The sequence below is a fragment of the Schistocerca piceifrons genome, chromosome 3, assembly GCF_021461385.2.
Source record: "Schistocerca piceifrons isolate TAMUIC-IGC-003096 chromosome 3, iqSchPice1.1, whole genome shotgun sequence".
In the NCBI taxonomy this organism is placed as follows: domain Eukaryota; kingdom Metazoa; phylum Arthropoda; class Insecta; order Orthoptera; family Acrididae; genus Schistocerca; species Schistocerca piceifrons.
In genome coordinates, this window is record NC_060140.1 from 887,693,064 (window position 1) to 887,718,856 (window position 25,793).

The following is a 25,793-nucleotide window of genomic DNA, read 5'->3' on the forward strand; positions in this document are numbered from 1 at the left end:
AAGGGGGAGGGGGAGATGGACAGAGAGTGAGGAGGAGGAGTGTGACATACACATGAGCAGGTGAACAGCTAGTACATATATGAAGATTTAAAATACTTTGTAGTGGCGACTTCTGCCACTGAATGTATCAGGATGACCAAATGTAGAAGGAAGAGATAGAAGGCACTGTATTAAGACAAGTCCGAGCTTTCGAAGTGATTTATTTTTTCCAACTACAGTGCCCCTGTTTCTCTCGATCTGCATCACTGGGTCCCGCATTGCTGAGGACACCACTTCACTGTCTCCGAAACGGCTTGACACGGAATGGCTGCCTCAGCAACCTGCGCACGCCCTGTGTGTTGGCCTTATACGCCAGCAGAGTTGTCAGTGCCGCTCGGTGTGAACCGCAGGCGGCCGTCTGCGTGCTTCTCGTCAGCGTGGCTGAGATCGCAGCGACAAAAAGTGCCTATGATCCGGAGTCCGAATCTGCAGCCCTCGTCTCGGGATGCCTCCGGCGTGTGTTGGAAGCCAGGACGACTGCCCGTTGTAGCCAGCTGTGGAGTGGTCCACCACTGCCTGGCTACGGACCCCACATCGGCCTCAGAGGGTCGAACCAGCGACCCACCATGAACTGGAACGCTGGCGCCCCATCTGCTGCTGTGCATAGCTGGTGGTGTGACACGCCCTGTTGTCCAGGAGAGCTACCACACTTGAATGAATCTAGTTAGAAACATGCACCTATTTATACACAGCCAAGCGCCTCTGTTTTGCCATATGCGCCGCTTCGCATCACGCACTCATAACACACTAAGTTAGTTACTGTGCCCCTTCTGCCTGTGATTTGCGACATGCAAATCCGCTACGTATGCTCTTTCAGCAATTTGACGGCCCTGTGGCCTCTATTCTACTTTGCAACTCTTAGTATGCATAAGTCACTGTAATCCAGCCCGCACCTGGGTGTATCTTGTGCTCAGAATATTGCACAAAACTAACTTTCCCTATCCTAAACTGTGGTGCCGCTACAATTTATACGGCAGGATAATTGTGTGTGTGTGTGTTTTTGTGGGTGCGCTATCTTTGTTGTCTTGACATAATCTGCATCATACAGGTTACCACTGATATGATCTGTGGAACAAGTAGCTAACTAGTTACCATCGTTTTATGTAGCGATGTACAGTTTAGCGAGCGACTGTCTTGCTTAAATATCTCAACATTGTTGTACCGAGTTTTCCATATTCCATAACAACGTTTCTACGTCAGCACTGTGTGGCTGCCCTAAAAAGTCTTGCATACTGAGATCGCGACGTGGTTTATGAAGCAGTGATGAGCAGTACATAATCTCGTTCCGATTAAGTGCTTCATTGCGGGTTCTACCCCTGTCGGAATCCAGCAGGTTACGCAAAACGACAATCAACATACCTAGCCAGCTCGGGCGAGTGGGTTGTATACTTGAAAGCACCTGAGCTAGACGTACCCCCGTGTGGGCGGGAAAGATAATGGCTTTGCGCGTCAGTCGCCGCTGATAGCATTAAGTGACTCTCACACGAGCTGTTGACCTGTGAGCGAGTGCACAGGTGACAGCCCGCATTCATTATGTTTCCTGTTTCGCAGGGACAGCTGACAGTGCGCTGGAATTTCCATTAAGTGGATGTTGAAGTGCGTTTGTTACACCGAAACAGTTCCACCAGCGACTGTGTTTGTTCATTCACGCACATGCCATCGATTTAGAAGTAGTAGCATCTTCAGCTAAGACAACAGAAAACGGTGAATACCCTTTTCTTAACGGTTGTCCTAGTGGGTTTGGCAACATCAGAAGATGACTTGGAGAAATCCATTCACCTGCTAAACGTAATTTCTGCAAGATATAATCTAAGCACAACAAACACAAAATCACTCAAACCCAGGAGATATAACACTAATACCATGTAACTCCGTCTCTGACCTTGATGACGTCCTCAGTTCGGCTAGGGAGAGCGTCCACAAGTTTCTTCATGTACTCGTATGTAATATACTTCTAAAGACACTCATTCATACTCACATTTCTTAGAGCTACCAAATTTCGGAAATACTGATTTCTGCGGTTAACCTGCTGTTTCAAATTGTTGCAGACTTCCTTTGGGATTAAGATCAGATGATTTAAAGGGGCCAGTCGAGATTTGTTACACTGCCTCAGAGTTCGCCAGACAAGAAACGTATGCATGTTGTTCTGTGGACAAGGCTGTTGTCATTGTGGAAAATGGATGTGTCCGCAGAATATTGTGATATCAGTCACTGTTCTCGAAGTAAATTTGTGTAATTTTAATGTAATTCATTAATCTCTCTTTGAGAAAAAAAATGTTACTAAACTTATAAAGATAATATTAAATCGCTGATGTGAAGCTGATCCTTAGTGCTTGTATTGTGCAATGTGAATTTTTGTCTGTTTCTGTAGCCACCGTTGTGGTCAGGATGTGCAAATGAGCAGGACGCAGGCCCGATTGCTCCCATAATAGCACACGTTTCAATGTTTTATTATGTTTCCAATGAGCAGAACTACCAACCTCGGACTCTAGTCCTTCATACGCTGAGATCAGACGACAATTAAAAAGAAGGTGAAGATATCATTCTTAGTTACGTATTTGTGGCAAACCTTAGATCATGTACTGTTAAATAAGTAACTTCTGTAGTTAAGGTTTCATGTAAGTAGACAGAGCTGTTGTAGCGTCTCGTATCATTTACATCCGAGGCAGCTGAGATGAAAGAGATATTTTAAAAAAGGTAATGTTATGAACGGCATCTGCAGTGAGCGGGATTACTGTAAATAAAGTACCCCCAGCGCGACCCATACTGCAAGTATCAGATTTAGCTGAGATAGTACAAAAGTGTTTAATTTCGAGCTAAGAGGGACGTTCAATGAGTAATGCAGCACATTTTTTTCTCGACCAGATCCGGTTGAAAAAATGCTGAATTTGTTATGGGACTTCGTGGAATGTTCCTGCTTCGGCCCTTATAGCTTGATGAAGCTACGACAGGTGGTGGCCCTATATGTAGCCTTCAAAATGACACCTGTAACGAAGCTGTCACTGAGATTCTTTTGGCGGAATACAAGAGCATCGTGGATACTGATAAGCGCTTGCAGAATGTCTATGGAGACGTGAAAATGAGAAGAGGTCACAAAACGTTATTCCACTGTTCTTCCTCATCCACTGTACAGCACAGATCTCACAGCTTCCACCTCTTTGGCCCAAAGCAGGATGCATTCCGCGGGCAGCAGTACGTGGGTGACGGTAAGGTTATTGAAGTAACAAGACGGTGGCTCCGGCGTCGACCAGTAGAGTAGTGCCATGCGGTCAAGCAGGCCCTTCCAGTAAGGTGATATAGAGCTGTCGTATTGAACGGAGATTGTGTTGGAAAGCAGCGTTTTGTAGCCATTAGAGTGAGAAATAGTATGCTGGCTTGGAATCCTGAATAAAAACAACCTGCTTTCAGAAAAAAAGGTGTTGCATTACTTACTGAACGCCCCTCGTATCTGATCGGATTCTACAGGATATTGCAGAACTCGGTTCTCCAAATCTGGTGTACGCACAACCCGCCACTACTTGTATGTTCGCCTGTCTGAAAAGACCCATGATCACACAGACGCCCAAAAAGGGCTTGAAATATTGTATGATATAGTAGTGAAGGCATCGAAAAAGATATGATTGTCGGAAGGACAGACTCAGCATACGGGAAAGTCAAAACAGCCTTTTGTGACATTAAAAGCAACGGTGGTAACATTAAGAGTGCAACGGGAATTCCACTGTTAAATGCAGAGGAGAGAGCAGGTAGGTGGAAAGAATAAATTGAAAGCCTCTATGAGGGTGGCCGGCCGCGGTGGCCGTGCGGTTCTAGGCGCTCCAGTCCGGAGCCGCGCTGCTGCTACGGTCGCGGGTTCGAATCCTGCCTCGGGCATGGGTGTGTGTGATGTCCTTAGGTTAGTTAGGTTTAAGTAGTTCTAAGTTCTAGGGGACTGATGACCACAGCAGTTGAGTCCCACAGTGCTCAGAGCCATTTGAACCATTTGAACCTCTATGAGGGTGAATATTTGTCTGATGTGATAGAAGAAGAAACAGGAGTCGATTTAGAAGCGGAATTTAAAAGAGCTTTGGAGGACTTACGGTCAAATAAGGCAGAAGGGATAGATAACATTCCATCAGAATTTCTAAAATCATTGGGGGAAGTGGCAACAAAACGACTATTCACGTTGGTCTGTAGAATATATGAGTCTGGCGATATACCATCTGACTTTCGGAAAAACATCATCCACACAATTCCGAAGACGGCAAGAGCTGACAAGTGCGAGAATTATCGCACAATCAGCTTAACAGCTCATGCATCGAAGCTGCTTACAAGAATAATATACAGAAGAATGGAAAAGAAAATTGAGAATGCGCTAGGTGACGATCAGTTTGGCTTTAGGAAAAGTAAAGGGACGAGAGAGGCAATTCTGACGTTACGGCTAATAATGGAAGCAAAGCTAAAGAAAAATCAAGACACGTTCATAGGATTTGTCGACCTGGAAAAAGCGTTCGACAGTATAAAATGATGCAAGCTGTTCGAGATTCTGAAAAAAGTAGGGGTAAGCTATAGGGAGAGACGGGTCATATACAATATGTACAACAACCAAGAGGGAATAATAAGAGTGGACGATCAAGAACGAATTGCTCGTATTAAGAAGGGTGTAAGACAAGGCTGTAGCCTTTCGCCCCTACTCTTCAATCTGTACGTCGAGGAAGCAATGATGGAAATAAAAGAAAGGTTCAGGAGCGAATTAAAATACAAGGTGAAAGGATATCAATGATACGATTCGCTGATGACATTGCTATCCTGAGTGAAAGTGAAGAAGAATTAAATGAACTGCTGAACGGAATGAACAGTCTAATGAGTACACAGTATGGTTTGAGAGTAAATCGGAGAAAGACGAAGGTAATGAGAAGTAGTAGAAATGAGAACAGCGAGAAACTTAACATCAGGATTGATGGTCACGAAGTCAATGAAGTTAAGGAATTCTGCTACCTAGGCAGTAAAATAACCAATGACGGACGGAGCAAGGAGGACATCAAAAGCAGACTCGCTATGGCAAAAAGGCATTTCTGGCCAAGAGAAGTCTACTAATATCAAATACCGGCCTTAATTTGAGGAAGAAATTTCTGAGGATGTACGTCTGGAGTACAGCATGGACTGTGGGAAAACCGGAACAGAAGAGAAGCAAAGCATTTGAGATGTGGTGCTACAGACGAATATTGAAAATTAGGTGGACTGATAAGGTAAGGAATGAGGAGGTTCTACGCAGAATCGGAGAGGAAAGGAATATGTGGAAAACACTGATAAGGAGAAGGGACAGGATGATAGGACATCTGCTAAGACATGAGGGAATGACTTCCTTGGTACTAGAGGGAGCTGTAGAGGGCAAAAACTGTAGAGGAAGACAGAGATTGGAATACGTCAAGCAAATAATTGAGGACGTAGGTTGCAAGTGCTACTCTGAGATGATAAGGTTAGCACAGGAAAGGAATTCGTGGCGGGCCGCATCAAACCAGTCAGTAGACTGATGACCAAAAAAAAATAGTTGTTGTCTGTGAGGGTACTTGTTGTGGTATAGAGGTGCTGCCTCTCCATATGCTTGGCTTGTTCCCGACATAAATACCGGACCACGCTGCTGCGTCAACCATAGCCTGCAACACACAAGGAACACACGAGGCGTGGTCAGAGGAACTTCCATTTGTCAGCACCATCTACCGTGGCAACGATGCATTTCCGGACACATGTTCGTAGGACCATTTTTTCCTCCATTTCCAGGGAGGAATCCGTCCCTGCAGTTTATCGGTTTTATTAGTGTTCACTCTTTATATGTATAGGGTGCTATAAAACTATACCGGCAGGTTCGAGAGATTGTGGAGGGTGTCTTGAAGAACAAATTGAGGATAGGAATACCCGTACCGAAACGATATTCAACATCGCTACAGTGCGTCGAAGTTACCAGCGCCGGCGCCTGCTTGTAAACCATACCTTCGGCGGGCTACTTGACTCTTTACGCTGACAGACCGTAGTCGGAACGTGTCTCAATGTCGTTTGTTATTCAGTGCTAGCGACTGATTGCCACGATCGCCAGTGACATAGATTGTTTCTGATCGTCCTACACATGTCCGTATTATTTCCTAATTTAATATAAAACTAATATGATTGCCCGACAATCTCAATGGAACTGTTATATTTGGCATATAGTCTAATGGCTACTTATGGACGCAGTGAAGAGTGTGCCGAGAATACTACATTATCTCTCACAACGGAAAACGCAGTGGCCAACGGTCTTCACTTAACGACCGAGAGCAGGGCCGTTTGCGTAGAGTTGTCGGTGCTAACAGACAAGCGACATTGGTTGAAATAACCGCAGAAGTCAATGTGGGACATATGACGAAAGAATCCGTTAGGACAGAGCGGCGACATTTGACGTCAGTGGGCTATGGCAGCAGACGAACGACGCGAGTGCCTTTGCTAAGTGCAGAATATCGCCTGCAACGCATCTCCTGGACTCGTGACGATATCGGTTGGACCCCAGAGGACTGGAAAACCGTGGCCTGATCACATGAGTCCCGATTTCAGTTGGTAAGAGCTGATAGTAGGGTTCGAGTGTGACGCAGACCCCACCAAGCCTTGAACCCAGATTATCAACAAGCCACTCTGCAAGCTGGTAGTGGCTCCATAATGATGTGATCTGTGTTTACGTGGAATAGACTGGGTCGTCTGGTCCACATGAACCGATCATTGACTGGAAACGGTTACGTTCGTCTACTTGGAGACCATTTGCAACCATTCAACGATGGAATTATGTTGGATGAAAATGCGCCAGCTCACTGGGCCACAACTGGTCGCAGTTGGTTTGGAGAACACTCTGGTCTTTTCGGCGAATGATTTCGCCACGCAGATCACTTGTTATGAAGCTCATCGAACGTTTATGGGACATAATCGAGAAAATCCTGCACCTGTAACACTCTCGCAATTATGTGGAGGTACTACGGCTCAGTATTTCTGCAGGGGACTTCCAACGACTTGTTGAGTCCATGCCACATATAGTGGCTGCACTACGCCGGCCAAAAGGAGATCCGACACGATACGAGGTGGTATCTCATAACTTGTCACCTTAGTGTGTACCTCCACAAGAGGTTAACGTGCAACCATAATTTTTCAGAAATAAAATAAACAAAATCGCACTGAGGGTCTCACATGTAGTGCTGAAACATGTATGAGTAAAAGAAAACTAAAACGGTCTCTTGTATAAGACGAAATTCTTCAACAAAATGGTTCAAATGGCTCTGAGTACTATGGGACTTAACTTCTGTGGTCATCAGTCCTCTAGAACTTAGAACTATTTAAACCTAACTAATCTAAGGACGTCACACACATCCATGCCCGAGGCAGGATTCGAACCTGCGACCGTAACGGTCGCGCGGTTACAGACTGTAGCGCCTAGAACCGCTCGCCAACCCCGGCCGGCACGAAATTCTTCCCCAGATGAATTTTACTGTATGGTTTTGTTACCATAAATCCACCCCGGCACGTTGTAGTTGTTCGATATCTTGCAGGATTAGAAGAGTCGTAGGACGTTAAGTTACAGCATCAAGAAATCATAAATTCAATATGGAGCGAAGTGCGGTGAGCGAAAACTGCAGGGGAGCCCAGACCTTGACTGCAATATGCAGGCCCACGTGGATGCAGATTGCATTAGTTATGTAGACATGGACAGAACTGCGCGGCGTGCGGTTCTAGGCGCTTCAGTTTAGAACCGCGTGACCGCTACGGTCGCAGGTTCGAATCCTGCCTCGGGCATGGATGAGTGTGATGTCCTTAGGTTAGTTAGGTTTAAGTAGTTCTAAGTTCTAGGGGACTGATGACCACAGATGTTAAGTCTCGTAGTGCTCAGAGCTATTTGAGCCAGAACTGCGCGGGATAGACTAGCGGAGAGCTGCACCACACAAGTCTTCGGACTGAAGAAGACAACTTCAACAACGACTAGATATTAAACATTAACCTGTTTCTCTTTTTAATTTTATGGAGAGGGCTCATCGGTTAATGTACCGGACGTACAGGCGCCGGCCGGAGTGGCCGTGCGGTTCTAGGCGCTACAGTCTGGAGCCGCGTGACCGCTACGGTCGCAGGTTCGAATCCTGCCTCGGGCATGGATGTGTGTGATGTCCTTAGTTTAGTTAGGTTTAAGTAGTTCTAAGTTCTAGGGGACTGATGACCACAGCAGTTAAGTCCCATAGTCCTCAGAGCCATTTGAACCACGTACAGGCCGTTCACCATTGAAATTCCCGTCCGGAATACACACTGACGTTTTCTGTGGCTTTCTTGAATCGCCTAGGGCTAATATCGGGTTGATGTTAGGAAGAATTCCGCTGACAGCTAGTAAAATTGTTGTTGATTCAAATACAACTGGTTTCGCGCCCTAAAGTCGCATCATCAGGTGCAACCTACATGGTATAGAGCAAAGTACCGTCTCATCACTCTGTGGATATTAATATTAAGGCAGGAATGTCTAAAATATACTCACAACGTTAAAAGATCATAGGTATACCCATCGCTCTTTGGCAAAATTTGCTATTCAGTGAATATTGTCAATACTAGGGCGAACGAATGGTAACGAAGTCGTGCTCCATTTATTTAGGATAAACTGCTGGTAGCCGAAACTTGCAGATACAGAGCCATGTTTTAAAATTTGCCAAAATTAGCCAGAGCCAACGGCCTTGCCGCAGTGGTAACACCGGTTCCCGTCAAATCACCGAACTTTAATGCTAGCACTTGTATGGGTGACCATCCGGTCTGCCGAGCGCTGTTGGCAAGCGGGGTGCACTCAGCCCTTGTTAGGCAGACTGAGGAGCTACCTGATTGAGAAGTAGCGGCTCTGGTCTCGGAAACTGACATACGGCCGGGAGAGCGGTGTGCTGACCATATGCCCCTCCGTATCCGCATCCCGTGACGCCTGTGGGCTGGGGATGACACGGTGGCCGGTCGGTACCGTTGAGCCTTCCAAGGCCTGTTCGGAGTTTAGTTTAGTTTAAATTAGCCAGAATGCTATGGTGCTTTTAAAAATGAAAGGTTAGAAGAAAATGCAGTGTTCACTTTGAGTAACTAATCAGAATTAAAGCACCATGTATCCTCATCATGCCGGCCGCGGTGGCCGTGCGGTTAGGGCGCTTCAGTCCGGAACCGCGTGACTGCTACGGTCGCAGGTTCGAATCCTGCCTCGGGCATGGATGTGGGTGATGTCCTTAGGTTAGTTAGGTTTAATTAGTTCTAAGTTCTAGGGGACTGATGACCTCAGATGTTAAGTACCATAGTGCTCAGAGCAATTTGAACGATTTTTTATCCTCATCATTTTTTCGTTTTCCTTCGTTCGTTAGTTGCTTCAAAATTCATAGCGGTGTGTTCCGTCTTTTGTCATGTTTTTGTCTTGTTTTTCAGATTAGTTCGTCTAATCTGAAAAACAAGAGAAAAACACAACAAGAGGTAAAATAGCGTCATATTGTAACCACAACATATTTATCACATATACAAAAAGAAACGTATTACAGGCCACTGAAGATGCTTCATAAATAAAAGATGCGAAACACACATGGCAAAAAACAAACTGCCTTTAATTTAGTTGCATGGAGGAACACACCTTCATGAACCATAGCATTCTCGATAATTTTGATGTCTATTCGATTAGGCATCAGTGTTTAATTAAATTTTGTATTATTCTCGCTTGTGAAGGTAGCGACCCGGCACTCCTAGTCATGAGTATACGTCGTCACACTGTCCAAATGGATAGCTTCCTTTCCGCCAGTGAGCTATTCTCTGTTAGTCGTTCGTGCTGGCCCATTTTTGTTTGTCCAACATGGGGTTGCCTTACCGTCACACCGGTGGACATTGTCACGTGATATATTTTACGCATTAATTTGCATAGTGCTACGACTAATTGTTAGCAGTGACAATTTTTTATCGCCTGTCTTTCCTCATTTTTTAAAATATTTTTAGCATCTTCTCACTATAAAATATTTTTCTTCTTTTCTTTCAGACGCAGCCAAATTTTAAAAAATGGCTCTGTATCTGCAAGCTTCACTTATCAGCAATTTGCCCTAAATTAATGGAGCACGTCTTCGTTGCTTTTCGATCGCCATAGTACCAACAACATTCACTGAATAATAAATTTTGACTAGGAGCGACGGGTATGCCAATCATCTTTTAACGTTGTGAGAATATACTGAAACATTGCTTTATTAACATTACTATCCACAATGTGGTGACATTGAACAGTCATTGTACTTTGCTCTTTACCATATAGGTTGCACCTGATGATGCGGCTTTTGGCCGTGAAACCAGTTGTGTTCCAATAAACAACAGTTTCACTAGCTGTTGGCGAAATTCGTCCTACCATCCTGACTTTCAACAGCTGTGGTTGCCCGGGACATAAAATAGTTTGTAATACGGCCAGGTTCCTTTGAAAAGAATTCGGCCAAATTCTTTCTCCATCCCGACCCAGTCTGAGCTTGCACTCTGTCTCTAGCGACTACGTCTTTGAGGCCACATAAAACTCTAAGCCCAAATCTGTTTTCCTTCCTATCCACTCTCTAGTATTAAGATATTTTATTTGTTACGAGTAAGTCGCTATCGATCTTGCCAATCAAGCGTCCTCTAATATCCAGACAACGAAATTACTCACGGGAAATCTTGCAAGAGCGGAAAATTTAGTGAAAGCTAGAGCTGTAGAGGAGATCGCGGTCTGGCCTTTCAGATCTCACTATGTTAATCTCGTAATCCAGTTCAGATAATCAAAAGTATCAAGGTTCACAGATACCTTCATCGATAATATTTATCTTGATCTCGGAATTTCGAATTCTTTGTGATTCTTTCAGCGCTTCATTCTCTAAGATATCACAAAGGACAATGGTTAGCTAAGATAATGAAAATAGTGGCGCCTCAAAAGTATTCGTTATCATAATCTTGTATTCTGCATTATGGGTAGTATTTTCTCTCCCCAGCCCCCCCCCCCCCCCAATACTTGTAATTTTGAAGTACAATGAGTTTAACCAGTGTCGTCAGTTAATTGGATTATTAGAGAGCATTTAATACAATTGGAAATTTGTGGTAAGAACTATGGTACCAAACTGCTGAGGTCATCGGTCCCTAAGCTTACGCTCAAGTCCTCCCTGAGGGAGGACTCGAACCTCCGACGGAGGGAGCCACACGAACTGTGACAAGAAGCTCCAGACCGCACGGCTACCCTCCGTGGCCGCATTTAATACAGATTTGTGATAATTTTACGTAAGAATATATTTGTCCCGTTGTCATGCATTGGGAGTTTAGACAATATAAGATACTTGCCGATTCATGAATATTTGATATAATTTTAACTTAGCATATCACCTGTTTAGTAACTCGTCTGAGCTGTAGCTCATGTTGTCATTAAAAATGTAGTAACATCCAAATATGCGCCACGTTGGTGTCAAAAGATCGCAGATTCAAAAGGGATATGCACATTGGTAAAATGAAATAGTACTCGTTACCTGGGCGCCAGGTCTGATCATTGGTGATCAGACCAAAAGTTACTTCTAAGGGGGACATGCATTGAGCGTTCAGTTGACTGAGAGATGTACACAAAAGAAGGAATTTATTAGAATAATTAATGAAAAGAACTTCCTTGATAAATGGTGTCAGGGTCGCTTTGGCTAGGCAGACACGGCATGGCTGGGTTAACAATGAACCGGCGATTGGCTCTGAAGGTAGTCAGGCTCCACATAATGGAGATTGATCCTCAGCTGTGGCTGCGTGAGGCGCGACTTCCTCTGGCATCTTTCGGACGACCTGAGCACCGCGTAGTGTTGACAACGGCCGGCGTTAGGTGGCCGTCTCTCGTTTGTATGGGCCGGAGAGGATTATGGCGGCTGTTTTCTGGCTGCCGTTACACAGCCTGCGCATTGGGTTGGGTTGTTTGGGGAAGGAGACCAGACAGCTAGGTCATCGGTCTCATCGGATTAGGGAAGGATGGGGAAGGAAGTCGGCCGTGTCCTGTCAAAGGAACCATCCCGTCATTTGCCTGGAGCGATTTAGGGAAATCACGGAAAACCTAAATCACGATGGCCGGAGACGGGATTGAACCGTCGTCCTCCCGAATGCGAGTCCAGTGTGCTAGCCACTGGTCTGCGCGTTCACCACAGGTAAATAAATGTCGTGTGACTAGGGCCTCCCGTCGGGTAGACCGTTCGCCGGGTGCAAGTCTTTCGATTTGACGCCTCTTCGGCGACTTGCGTGTCGATGGGGATGAAATGATGATGATTAGGACAACACAACATCCTGTCCCTGAGCGGAGAAAATCTCCGACCCAGCTGGGAATCGAACGCGGGCCCTTAGGATTGACCATCTGTCGCGCTGACCACTCAGCTACCGGGGGCAGACCTCACCACAGGTAGCCCACAATGAGGGATTCATTCTCTGGCCGAGATTTATGAGGCCATATATCACAGGAGGCACTTAATGAACCGGAGTTAAAACTCGAATCGACGTTGGGAATTAAAACTGCAAAAGCAACATCACATTAGAAGTGGAAGAATAGACAAAGAATAACGAAGTCGAATGCTCGTGACATGAGCACTGTGTAAGGTGGTACAATGTCGCATACTTTGCCATGAACTACAACCACAATTAGATATCATTTGATAGGTTGTGCATGGCTCTGAGCACTATGCGACTTAACTTCTGAAGTCATCAGTCGCCTAGAACTTAGAACTAATTAAACCTAACTAACCTAAGGACATCACACACATCCATGCCCGAGGCAGGATTCGAACCTGCGACCGGAGCGGTCGCTCGGTCCCAGACCGTAGCGCGATAGGTTGTACATCGTATATATGAATATTTAAAGGAGACTGACATTGTCACGTACACCTTGTAAATAATTGTTAACGCTTATTTGCATGAAAGATGACGGAGTGTCTTTATTATCATACTAGTAGAGGTTGGAACACCACTGGAGATGAAACGGCAGACAGAACTCAAGCTCTGGGTGGAAGGCCCGCGCCGGTGTTGGTCCTGCTTAAACACAGGAAGTAGCTAGACGGACGTCATGGCACCTCAGCTCTGGAGCACAATAGGGTGACGGCCGGCCGCTGTTGTAGTAGGGCTGGAAGGATAACCGGATAATACTCCCGAACTCTGCAAATCTTGGAAGCAGTTGAGAGGAACGAAGAAGTGGCACCTCGGAAACCACGCAGGCTGGGTTATTTCCAATAATTTTTACTCAGAAGCGTACCATTGTACTAATATAGGTTTTTCCTCGCAAACTTTCCGCGCTGGACGACAAAAGACTAAAATATGGTTCGTCAGCATTCGGAAGAATCTGTAGAGAGGGAGAATATTTCGTGGTTTCGGGAATATGATTCGTTTTCGGAATTACGAGGGTGGGGAGCTGAGCCTTACTGGGAAGCCAGCGGTGGAGAGACGAGGTCTTCCGTTGTGAGCGCCCATGTTGGACAGTCGCTCGATATCAGCTTTGTTGGTACAGACGGACTTGCTGTCTTTGCTCTCAGGAGAGTTTATAGTTAGAACAGTTAGGCACTGTACTGTAGCGAATCTATCCGATTCTGGACTTCACGTCCAGGTTAGAAGTCGTCATTGAGTGCGCAGCATTCAGTAATTGAGAGAACTTCCTCTGCCTATACTTACGTTGAGACGTTATCTGAACTCCGTCCTTCAGGCTGGGGGTTCGCGTTTCTCGTCTGTAAAACACAGAGAGGAGAAGACAGTATTAGAGTATATTAGTCAGAGGACCGCCTTCTGCCGTCCTAGTGTTTGAAAGAGTTTATTTGTGGCTGGAGTTCTTCCGTCGAAGCAGACGAGTACGAGAACCATCACTTCGATGCACTGGACGTAGCATATACGGTGATATCGCAAATTGCTTCTGCTTATTAGGGCTATAAAAGCTAAACAGCTGTGATCGCGTTAGTTTATTTCCACAGAGGTTCCACACCACCCTAGATCATCTTTGAAAGTAGTGTCTTCTAGTGTTTGGTACGTGGATGATGTCAGTCATTTCGCGTTATTGATATTAGATCGAGCAGTCATAATAAGGGGCAGAGTTGGGCAATTGATTAGTAATTTTACTTAGGAAATGTAAACTTTGTAATATAAAGTTTGTTTTAATCTACGATAAATATATAAGCAGGAACAACGTTTATCATGTACTAATATTAGTTGCCTTCATCATTCATTTATGTTTATATTGTAATTTATAGAATTAGGAGATTCTAAGATCTGCCTCAGGGGATAGTCAGACAGGACCAAATCTTCATTTTAGCGTTTATTATTTTCCGTTGCGCACATTCATTTTTACACCCGCCTGGAGAAGCATCTTGGAACTGGACTGTACGGACAATCCAATCCTCACTGGGAAGGGAGTCATAATTACATGAAGCAAGTGGGAGCTAATAAGGAATCTGCGAACAGAGTGTAGCCACATAGTGACAGAGACGAACAGAAAGCGACATCAGAACAATTAGCGGGATCAAACAATCAACCAGAAGCCCCAGAAGCTCAGAAGTTTAAGAGTCCGAGACAAGTTGAGCGGGTCAAGAGAAGTAGAAAATGACGATCGTTAGATCAAAATCAAGTCTCCAGACTCCAGTTCCTGGATTCGTTAGCCGTCTCCCCCCCCCCCCCCTCCTGTACTGACAGAGCTTTGAAATAATGTATCTTGTCAGAGGCTGGCGAAATATTAGAGCCAGCCAATAGAAGATGCCTACTTCGCCGTCTCTTTTCTCTTGATTCAGAGTTCAGCGGAGCTGAATTTCTGTTACTGTACATGCACTCAAAGATCCCTCTCAATGACCCACAAAACGCTAGCTCGCAGTGTGGTTATAGGCCGCCCTTTCGGCACGAGAAAACTACCACCAGTAGTAGTCGGCGCATCCGTTATGTTTGTTTCCAGTGTGCAACGGGTGTAGCGCAGCAGTTTGTTTTTCTCGTGCCGAAAGGCCGGCAGTCAGCGAACCCGGCTAACTGTGAGCCACTCGCAACAAAGCCCAGCGGGATATACCGTCCCCCACGTTCCATTTCCATTGTCCTCGTCCCAGGCTCCGAAGAGGCTGGACCGCGCCAGCAAACACTCCAGCTGTTCCTTTCACGTGTGGGACAGGCGCGACTCGGCGACGACACGTCGGGCAGTTTCATTCACTACATCCGATATCATGTTGCTGGGACCACGCTTTCTGTATTTTGCTCTGCAGATCATTGCATGATGCTTGGTAGACTGTACTGCTCAATGGACTATAGATTGAGGTTTTCTAACTTTTCATGTGTTAATGTGTGAGTTTTTACTAGTTCAATCCTATTTTCACTGCCCATATTGGAGAAATACGAGGGGCGTTTGAAAAGTCCGTGCAAAAATAAAAACTGCTTACGTGTTTGGGGTAAACCTTTTTTATTTTTCGATATAGTCTCCTTTCAGACTTATACACTTCGTCCAACGCTGTTCTAATTTCAAAAAATGGTTCAAATGGCTCTGAGCACTATGGGACTTAACATCTGAGTCCCCTAGAACTTAGAACTACTTAAACCTAACTAACCTAAGGACATCACACACATCCATGCCCGAGGCAGGATTCGAACCTGCGACCGTAGCGGTCGTGCGGTTCCAGGCTGTAGCACCTAGAATCGCTCGGCCACTCCGGCCGGCTGTTCTAATTTGTTGATCCCTTTCGAATAATAAGAATTGTTCAAGGATGCAAAATAGCTATTAGTTGCTGCAATCACCTCCTTGTTTGAATAAAATCTTTGTCCTGCGAGCCATTTCTCAATTTGGGGAACAAATAGTAGTCCGAGGGAGCCAAGTCTGGTGAACAGGGGGGATGTGAAACCGAATTGGAATCCTATTCCCATTAATTTTGTGACCACAACTGCTGAGGTGTGTGCTGGTGCGTTGTGACGGAATAGGACTTTTTTGCGATCCAATCGTCGGCTGAATAATATGTACCTGTAATAGTTTTACTCTTTTGCAGATAGTCGATGAGGATTATCCCTTGCGAATCTCAAAAGACAGTCGCCATAACATTTCTGGCCAAAGGAATGGTCTTCGCCTTTTTTGGTGCAGATTCTCCCTTGGTAACCCATTGTTCAGATTGTTGTTTGGTCTCAGGAGTACAGTAATGTATCCATGTTTCATCTATAGTGACGAAGCGACGCTTAAAGTCCTGTCGGTTCTTCCTGAACAGCTGCAAACAATCCTTGCAACACTTCACACGATTCCGTTCTTGGTCAAGCGTGAGCAATCGCGGAACTCATCCTGAGTATATCTTTCTCATGTGCAAATGTTTACGCAAAATTGTATTAAAACAAATAAGCCCTCGGCCACAGATATTAAGTCAAAGTTGACCAGGTTTCGACGCTAGTATGAGCGTCGTCTTCAGAATTAGACTAACTGTTCTAAAACATATAAAGTATATAATACATTAATTAAATTAAAGTTTGTACTGACTGGAAAAAGATGCAGTACTTACAAGTCACATATTAAAAAATATCTAAGCCGGAAAGGTGACGTCATGAATAGTTGTAAGTAAGATGGCGAGCCGCTAAGGGCTGCTCGTACTTTAGTGAACGAGGGTTGCAATCTTTTTTAATATGTGACTTGTAAGTACCGCATCTTTTTCCAGTCAGTACAAACTTTAATTTAATTAATGTATTATATACTTAATATGTTTTAGAACAGTTAGTCTAATTCTGAAGACGACGCTCATAGTAGCGTCGAAACCTGGTGAAAGGTCTCTGTTGGATTCCTTTGATGTTAATTTCTTAAATCTGTTGTCATTTACGGCATAAATTCCTCATCTAAATTTACTGTGGCGTTTCTGACTATCTGGGAGGAGACTGAGTAGTGGAACGTGTTACTTTTACACATAAACAAGAACGATCTGTCACACTACTACACTTTAAAACACAGTTTATGTGTAATTCATGTCACACAGTCTCATACAGAACCTACATCTGCTTTCTTTTATATACTGTATATGATAAGATACTGTCATCCCCCTTCCCTTCTGTGTGAGAGGATGAATGAGCAAATGTATCTCTAGTTGCATGCTTGAGGGTAGCAGACAAGCCTGTCTGCTAGAGAACAGTAGGACCAACGTTGGAACAGGTAGCTACGCTTTCTACAAGCAGAGAGGTTTCTATTCTTAGTATGGTCCTGTCCATCCCTTGTCATGTTGGTATAGGGAGCTGCCCCTTTGGCCACTTCCGTTTGTATTTGTGAGCCACCCTCAGGAAGGGACCATGGCAGTCTGTCCGCGGCGAGCGTCTGAAGTGGTAAGATCTCCGGCTAAGCGCGTGTCTGCTAAGTCCGTAGGACAATGGATTTCTTAAGATCAGCCTAACTGAAAATTTAATCACCTTTATTTCAGGTTTAGCTCTAAAATATCTAATGTTATCTTAAATGGCAACGCAGTGTAATTCGAGTGTGAAGTTCAGAATATCTTCCGGTAGTTGCTTTGTCACTACTTTGTCAGTAAAGTGGAACCACGTGTTGATCAGTAACTCTAACTAGCATCATCAATCTTCAATGCGAATGTGCGTGAGATTATAACGTCTCCTCTTGACAATATTTTTCAATATAGCAACTTTTCTTTATGTTCAACCCACGTGGGGTGTACTTTGTGAGACCAGTACCACGTGCTTATACAATTGTTTGACCCATCAGGTTAATAGTAAGACGGTAGTAACCAGTTCGAGGTTTTTCTTTTGTAAATTGCTTTTCGATCTAATTTATTTTAACTATCAAAATTATTGTGGAGTTGCACTCTTTGTGTAAACCAAGTTGACCACGTGAAGCATGTGGTATAATCATCAAAGTAGCCCTCAGCTATTCTTTTCGGGAGGATTTCACAGAGAGTTAGTATGAATTTAGTATACCAGTGTGTGGTAGTTACATGACGGACAGGATTGCGCTACGAACGTAACTTCTTTGGGTGAAAATTGAATCGGTTGGTAGTGGTTAATTTCCTCTTGCATATGTTTCAACGTTCTTCGTGTGTTATTTTATGAATGCAGTGTTGTATGCAGTCTCCCAATCTTGGCTCCATATTTGATGTGCTCTGTAAGATTACAAACTCACATTTTCACAATCCTAAATAAGGCACCAGTTCAGTTATGAATCAAGTTCAATATGCTGAAATTTCAATGATCAACGTTAAAATAAATTTCCAAATATAAACTGATTTATTTCTTTTCATGTAAATTTTTTTTTATATATATATCACCAGTTGTCGAATGACTATTAAAAGATTATAATTAATGTTAGTCTGGTTGGGAATTTGGTAAGCTAGACTGGAAACCTGGTGAAACAGTTGTGCAGTAATGCAAGGTTAACTTCCCCACATAGCTCACAGCTTTTAACCCACTGTTATGGTCTTGAATAGCAGCACCGCTTTCAGATCAAATTAAAGCAACAACATTATACTGGCCAATTTTGACTTAATATTTGTGACCGAGGGCTTATTTGTTCTAATAGAATTCTGACATGGTCACTGAACTTTAGCAGCTATGTTCAAAGTTTTATGCAAAATATAATGTAGCCGTTCATTCGAGATGCCCACAGCACTATCAATCTTACACACCTTAACTCTTCTGTCATCCATCACCATACCATGGATTTAATCAATGATTTCTGGAGTCATAAACTCCACAGGGCGTCCAGAACGTTCAGCATCACTTGTGCCCATATGACCACTCCAAAAATTTTTAAACCACTTATAAACTGTTCTAATCGAAGGTGCAGAGTCACGAAATTCTTTTTCTTCCATTTTTTGACAATCAGTCGACTTCCTTGATTCACACGAATGCCAAACACAAAGAAATAGACAAATATGGCTGAAACTTGGTGTATGTTCTTTCCAAAGATGCTACTAACTAAACATGACCTCGATACGCGCCGGTGGTGCCATCTCTCGGACCTTGCACGGACTTTCCAAATGCCCCTTGTATCACGGGGCTGCACGATATGCATATTTCTCTCTATGAAAATCTGTTCTTGTAGATAACTAGGCATACTTACGCAAGACAGCTGATTAATGAATTCTACCATGAATGATATTTTCCTACATTTTTGTTAAACTCACTCATGACTCAAACAAAAGTGCAGTTATTCGCTCTACCCTTCGCCTTACATGCATCAGTTCATTCAAAATATCTGGCGGGAACACAATCAAAAATCATTGGAAGGTACAAATAAAAACACCATGTGAAGCAGAATCTTGCTGAGGACGGTAACACCTTCAATCTCGAAAGACGAATATGTAAATTCCATATGCACTATATTATTCATAGTATGGTGTCTTCTTTGCGTCCTGAGCTGTCTTTTTCTAACGAGGTTCTGCCTCGAAGCCACCGGTGCCGTGTGTTGGTTAGAAGGTGGACAGGGGAGCGCCTGCGACCAAGCTGTCAGCGGCCTCTATACACTGGACCTACGCCAGCACTTAAGTAAGGCCTGGGGTGCGGTCTCGTATGACAGCAGGAGCAGTCTAGTGCTTATCGCAATCAGCCTGACTGCTTTTGTTCTACCATTCATGAATAGCATTCCAGGTGTGACGTCTCTTGGCAAGACATTTGTAAAATCTGTGTAATATATGTGAAAAAAAATTTATCTGTGTTATTATATTTCATTACTGTATGAGCAGTTATCGATTATATGGATACTATAAAAAAGGAAATAATTATTTTACATTTTTGTGTTTGTGTATGACCATTTTGCAAATAACGTCTGTGGTCGGCGAGTGTGGAGACCGAAGCAGACAATGGTAACTAAAAATATAACAAAGGTATATATTAGAATATTAAACTGCTTATAAATAGTGGAGGTTTACACATTCTCTGTCTTCTTGTAGCCGTTAATGCTGTAAGAGCCTGTGACGCTGTCTCGAACACTTAGTTAGCTTTCTTTTGTTTTTTTATCGAGAAAGGCGCCATTGGATACTGATGTATAGAAGAGGTGTGTACTTTGAATTTTATGTTGATTTTGAATATAGAAAATGTTAAAAATGCTTGTAATAGTATGAGTTAGCTTGCCCCGTATTTCATTCCACATTTTTAGCCGTTTTCAGCGAATTTAGAATTTTCCGTGACGCAGTGCTGCGCCACGATCGCGGGAGCCGCTGCCGTGGCAAATTCAAACTATAATTCAATGAAAGCAGTTTTCCCACAATGAAGCGGGCAGGTAATGGTACATTTAAATTATTTCTTTCAGCTTCCCGGAGACCCAAGAGGAAAATTGTAGATTTTATTACGTTATTTTCAGATGGACATGGGCAAACGCCAGGACAATATCACTGACGTAAATAAATTACGTAAATCAGAGTGTTAAAACTTTACTTGTGTGGTTTCAAAGACTGCTGTGTTGAAATCTGGTCTGGCTAATTATATTAAAATCAATTATCATTTTTAGTTTCATTCTCTCGTGTTAGTCGCGGCAGTTAATAGTGTTCAAATATTTAAAAAAATCCACTGCAGCTTTTATGTTTGGCAAACGCTGCATACTGTAACTTCTGTGCGTATAATAAGAATAACTTTCAGTGCATTTCAGACACGAAAGTAGAGAAAGTTTAATTTAGTAATCAGTTACAGTAATGATACAGTGTTCCATTTCTAACAAGCTAGATCAGAATTATGAGAATATAGTATGATGAACATCAACAAAAGCAAAACGAGGATAATGGAATGCAGTCGAATTAAATCGGGTGATGCTGAGGGAATTAGATTAGGAAATGAGACACTTAAAGTAGTAAAGGAGCTTTGCTATTTGGGGAGCAAAATAACTGATGATGGTCGTAGTAGAGAAGATATAAAATGTAGACTGGCAATGGCAAGGAAAGCGTTTCTGAAGGAGAGAAATTTGTTAACATCGATTATAGATTCAAGTGTCAGAAAGTCGTTTCTGAAAGTATTTGTATGGAGTGTAGCCATGTATGGAAGTGAAGCATGGACGATAAATAGTTTGGACAGGAAGAGAATAGAAGCTTTCGAAATGTGGTGCTACAGAAGAATGCTGAAGATTAGATGGGTAGACCACATAACTGATGAGGAAGTATTGAATAGAATTGGGGAGAAGAGGAGTTTGTGGCACAACTTGACCAGAAGAAGGGACCGGTTAGTAGGACATGTTGTGAGGCATCAAGGGATCACAAATTTAGTATTGGAGGGCAGCGTGGAAGATGATAATCGTAGAGGGAGACCAAGAGATGAATACACTAAGCAAATTCAGAAGGATGTAGGTTGCAGTAGGTACTGGGAGATGAAGAAACTTGCACAGGATAGGGTAGCATGGAGAGCTGCATCAAACCAGTCTCAGGACTGAAGACCACAACAACAACAACAACAACAACAGTATTGCAAATTAAAGATCATACATTCACAGCTGGGAATCGTTTAGTGTCGTGCGTATCGCCACATAACAGATCAGAGGGCACAAAGTTAAAATTTTCAAATATTTACTATCAAAAACAGTCTTGATCACAATTTATTTATTATGGTGACCAATTTCGGCCACTACTGTGGTCATCTTCAGACCAATGAGTAAGAACCTCCTTCTGGAGGTAAACCACTACTAAATCACTACTAGTAGTGATTTACCACCAGAAGGAGGTTCTTAGTCATTGGTCTGAAGATGACCACGGTAGTGGTCTAAACCGGTCACCGTAACAAATAAATTGTGATCAAGACTGTTTTTGATAGTAAATATTTGTAACACACTGATCACTGTTCACTCCCACAATGTATTCAAAAGTAATTAAAATTTTCGACTACAGAACCGCATTTTATCTGTTGTTTTCGCAACAATGATCAACTTATAGTTTACTTAAAGTGCTGTACAACGTAAACTGTGTATAAAATCAAGCTGCACGGGAATACGCGACACAGGGCGTGTTTTCAAACGGGGTAACGATCACCCACGTAGCGCTGTCGGACCCAACGTGCTCTGCACAGTGTCGACATTTTGTATTGAGCTGTTCGATCTCCAGACCTGTCTCCAATTGAACATGAAAGCGACATCATCGGACTACAGCTCCAGAGTCATGCACAAACAACGCTAACAGCCCCTGTATTGACCGACCAAGTGCAAAAAACGTGGAACTTCATCTCACAAACTAGCATCCGGCACGTGTACGGCACGATGCGTGCACGTTTGCATGCTTGCACTCCACATTCTGGCGGTTACACCAGCTGTTAATGAACAAGAATTTCACATTTGCAACGGCTTTTACAGTGATTGCACCGACCTGTGAGCTTGCAACGTTAATTACTTAAGTATGTTACCTTGAGAAATGTATTCCCGAAATTTCATTACTCTAGATTAATTATTTTTAGGTGCTGGGATTCTTTTCCGTCAGTGTACATGCATTGTTAGCTGTTTAATTGGCGTTTGTAATAACACCACGTGGCAATGATGCGAGCTACGAGCTGGTCAGCTACAGAGAAGCGGGTATGAGAGCAGCGAAACATGACCGAAATTTAGCCGGCCAGGGTGACCGAGCGGTTCTAGGCGCTACAGTCTGGAACCGCGCGACTGCTACGGTCGCAGGTTCGAATCCTGCCTCGGGCATGGGTGTGTGTGATGTCCTTAGCTTAGTTAGGTTTAAGTAGCTCTAAGTTCTAGGGGACTGATGACCTCAGTAGTTAAGTCCCATAGTGCTCAGAGCCATTTGAACCATGACCGAAATTTATTCACCTATACTACACCAATCAGCCAGAACATTATGACTACCTACTTAGTAACGGATATGTCCACCTTAGGTACGGATAAGAGTGGCGTCGCGTCATGGCGTGGAACCAATGAGGACTTGGTAGGTTGCTGGAGAGAGTTGGCACCACATCTGCGCACACAAGTCACCTAATTGCCGTAAATTCTGGGGAGGGGCGATGTGCTCTGATGCCACATTCTATCAGGTCCCAGACATGTTCGATCGGGTTCAGATCTGGGGAGCTAGGGGAGGGAGGCAGCACATCAATTACAACTCGTCACTGCGTCCCTCAAACCACTACATCAAACTGCTGGGCTCATAACACGGGGTATTATCTTGTTGAAAAATGCTACTGCTGTCAGAAAACATGATCGTCAAGAAGGAGTGTACGTGGTCTGCAACGAGTGTACGATACTCCTTGGCCGTCATGATGCCTTGCATGAGCTCCACTGGACACATGAATATCAACGTGAATGTTCCACAGAGCATGTTGGAGCCGACGCCAGCTTGTCCCCGTCGACGCCAGCTTGTCCCCGTCCCACAGGTGTCAAGGAGCTGTTCCCCTGGAAGGCGACGGATTCGCGCCCTCCCATCGGTATTATGAAGATGATACCGGGACTCATTAGACCATGCAACTCACTGCACTGCGCCAACGTCCAGTGGCGGTGGACACATTTCTGTCGTAGTTGCTGATGTCATGGTGTTGACATTGGCATATGCATGGGTCATCGGCTGCGGAGGCCCATCGTTTGGCTGTATGTTTAGACACACTTGTACTCTGCCCAGCATTAAAGTCTGATGACCGTTCCTCCACAGTTTGCCTCCTGTCCTGTTTTACCAGTCTGCCCAGCCTACGACATCCGACATCTGCAATGAGGGGTGGCCGCCCAACCCCACGACGTCTGGACGTGGTTTCACCTTGGTTTGTTGAAGACATTCACCACAGCACTCCTTAAACACCCGACATGTCGAGCAGTTTCCGAAATGCTCGTGCCGAGCTTCCAGTCCATCACAATCTGCCCTCCGTCAAACTCAGATAGACTGCGCGCCTTCCCCATACTCCCCATGGACAGCACACTCGCTGATACTACATGCACCCTGCGTGTGTCTGACTAGCAGCCATTCCTCGTCAGGTGACGCTGCTGTCGCCTGGACGGTTTTATATCGATAGGAGGTCGGTTGTCATAATTATCTGGCTGAACGATGTATCTCCGACCCAAATTGTGCATTAAATTCTCCCATCGCATTTTTCTGCCTGTATGTGAGGGCTAATCTGAGTAACTGATTCTGATATAGTTTTCAATAACAGACTGATTCAAGAGGAAGCTTTGTGTATTTAATTTATTCCCGCTGCACTAGAAAAGTCGTCAGGCCGTAGATACTTACTGTACTAACCTTGTGGAGGTTGGGGCAGGTTGTTATTTTCAGTACAAATTGAAGAATAGACAAAAAAAGCTGAAATAGGAGGACCCTATTCAGCAAAGGAACAATAACAGAAGTTCAACGGTTTTGTTGGTGTATAAAACAACAGGACGGAAGAATACGGGAAGATTAGAGTACAATTTCCCTTGATGAGTGAAGAGACCCAGAGCTGTGCGTGGCTCGTGTTCATGCCGTTTATTGCCGGCCGCGGTGGCCGTGCGGCTCTAGGCGCTCCATTCCGGAGCCGCGCTGCTGCTACGGTCGCAGGTTCGAATCCTGCCTCGGGCATGGGTGTTGTGATGTCCTTAGGTTAGTTAGGTTTAAGTAGTTCTAAGTTCTAGGGGACTAATGACCACAGCAGTTGAGTCCCATAGTGCTCAGAGCCATTTGAACCATGCCGTTTATTGTTTACCATCTTCTCTTTACGGTACTGCCGCCTCGTTTTCTTATTCGATTTACTGTCGTCACCTGCCCATGAGTGGCAGCAGCAGCGCTTATCGATAAGAACACTGTCGTATTATCCTTGAAGCGACCGCTAGTATTTCCAGCTCGTCATGTGTCGGGAGTTCAGTCGGGGACGGAGCGCCAGTGAGACGCGGACAGCCAGTACTTGCCGACCACTGGTCACACAAACATGAACGGTCCAATGGAAGGAGATTGGAGCAGGAACGACCACTGGTTGGTCGTTCAGTTGGTCGTCTCATTGGGCGACGTGTATTTGGTCTTTCGATCGTTTCTGGGCCTCATCAGTTGGTCATCTTGCCGGACGTGGGTCGGTTCCTTCCTTGTGCAGAGATGTCGTGGCCAATGGACAAGTGTTACCTCTGCGTGATGGGTCCGAGCCAGTGTGCTCTGGTCGCCATGTCTCTGAGTTCAGAACGGACATCGAATTGAGCTGGGTTGCAGCTGCTGTGAGCTCCGGACAGCCAAGACTCGCCCAACTGTTGCCGACACACATAATTTGAGTAGGGACGACCTTGGTTGGTCGTTTGGTCGGTCGTTTCATTGGTTTTAGGATTGTAGGAGTTCCTGGTGCAAGTGTTTACATGGAACTGTGTATAGCTTTTGTGATTTCCACTGAGCAGTTATGAATGCTGTCTGCGTACTGGAGTAGGAGTTGGTCGGTTGCGATGGAGCAGCAAGGAAGTCTCCACGGCGCGGGGTCAGGCCGGGGCCGCTGGCGGGGTGCACGCACGGTCGGAGTTGTGTCACACGAGCTGCGAGAGCTGCAAAGTTCGTCGCCCACCAAACCTGGATACTGGAGTTGAGTAATCAGTGACCCTGTTATGAAACCTCAACTGCTGTGACATCTCTTCGTTGATTATTGGTTGTTCTTCCTGGGGTGTTCCTGCAAGCAGCATCGTGATGGTGTGCTGGAGTCAGTAAAATTTTGCAGTTGTCTTCCTGTATAGTGTTTAACTTTTGAAGTGATTATAATTTATTAGTGAAGTGCACCAACGGTATCTTCTGCCTTGTGGCCGTTAATGTTCCAGTTACCTTCCCTGGACATTAGCGTAGTTTACCGGCAGTGGGTTTTCCTCACTGCATTGATGCTGTCCGGCGTGAAGTTCGACATCTTGATGTTGTTCTCCGTTTTCCTTTGAGTGGTTATTGTGC